Source organism: Phalaenopsis equestris, unplaced genomic scaffold (assembly GCF_001263595.1).
Source record: "Phalaenopsis equestris unplaced genomic scaffold, ASM126359v1 Scaffold200734, whole genome shotgun sequence".
NCBI lineage: Eukaryota > Viridiplantae > Streptophyta > Magnoliopsida > Asparagales > Orchidaceae > Phalaenopsis > Phalaenopsis equestris.
In genome coordinates this window covers 39,433-40,305 of record NW_018220542.1, presented here as the reverse complement: position 1 = coordinate 40,305, position 873 = coordinate 39,433, and the positions used below count along the sequence as shown (strand labels likewise).

The following is an 873-nucleotide window of genomic DNA, read 5'->3' as shown; positions in this document are numbered from 1 at the left end:
TATCTAATCTATTATAAAGATCATTGAAAGCAGAATTTTTAGCGTCAAGATTGTTATTTTAGACTTCCTGCGGGTCGTTTGATATTTTTTCCAGTTCTCTAAGCTTTTACATTTAAACCAATTTTTATAACATAACTTCTTATGTTTTATCTTTTCTTGCGCGTTATTATTCCACCACCAACTATTTTTATTTATAAAAACTTTTTTATTTGATTCCCCAAGCACATCTTTTGCTATTTGTTTAATAGTGTTTGTTATTTTATCCCAAATAACATTTGCTTCTTTATGAATATCCCAAATTTTGAAATCTTGAATTTTACTCATAAAAATAAATTTATTTGTCTTTTAAGTTACTCCATCTAATTTCACGATGATGAGTCCAATTATTCTTTATTTTACAACTCTTAATCTTAAAATCTAGAACTAATAAACGATGTTTGGTACTTAAATTTTCACTTGGAATGACCTTACAATCTTTACAATCACGACGATCTCTTTTTCTCATAAGAAAATAATCAATTTGTGTTTTATTAGATCCACTCTTATAAGTAATAAGATGCTCATCTCTTTTCTTGAATAAAGTATTGTAATAACAAAATCATACGCTAAAGCAAAATCTAAAATAGCTCTACCTTCTTCATTAGTTACTCCAAAACCGTAGCAACCATGAGTATTTCTGATGTCTTCTACCACTCTACCGACATGTGTATTTAAATCTCCTCCAATAAAAATTCTTTCTTCAAGAGGTATCATTTGTATTAAATCTTCTAAGTCATTCCAAAATTTATCTTTAGACTCTGTATCTAAACCTACTTGAGGAGCATAAACACTTATAATATTAAAAATCTTAGTATTAATAATAATCTTAAGGGC

General features: G+C 27.4%; 1 protein-coding gene across 4 annotated transcripts in view; it reads left to right on the top strand.

Moving 5' to 3' along the window:
• LOC110035922 (carboxyl-terminal-processing peptidase 3, chloroplastic) overlaps positions 1–873 on the top strand; it is a 55,914-nt gene that overhangs the window by 36,058 nt on the left and 18,983 nt on the right. The gene's annotated exons all lie outside the window — the stretch shown is intronic.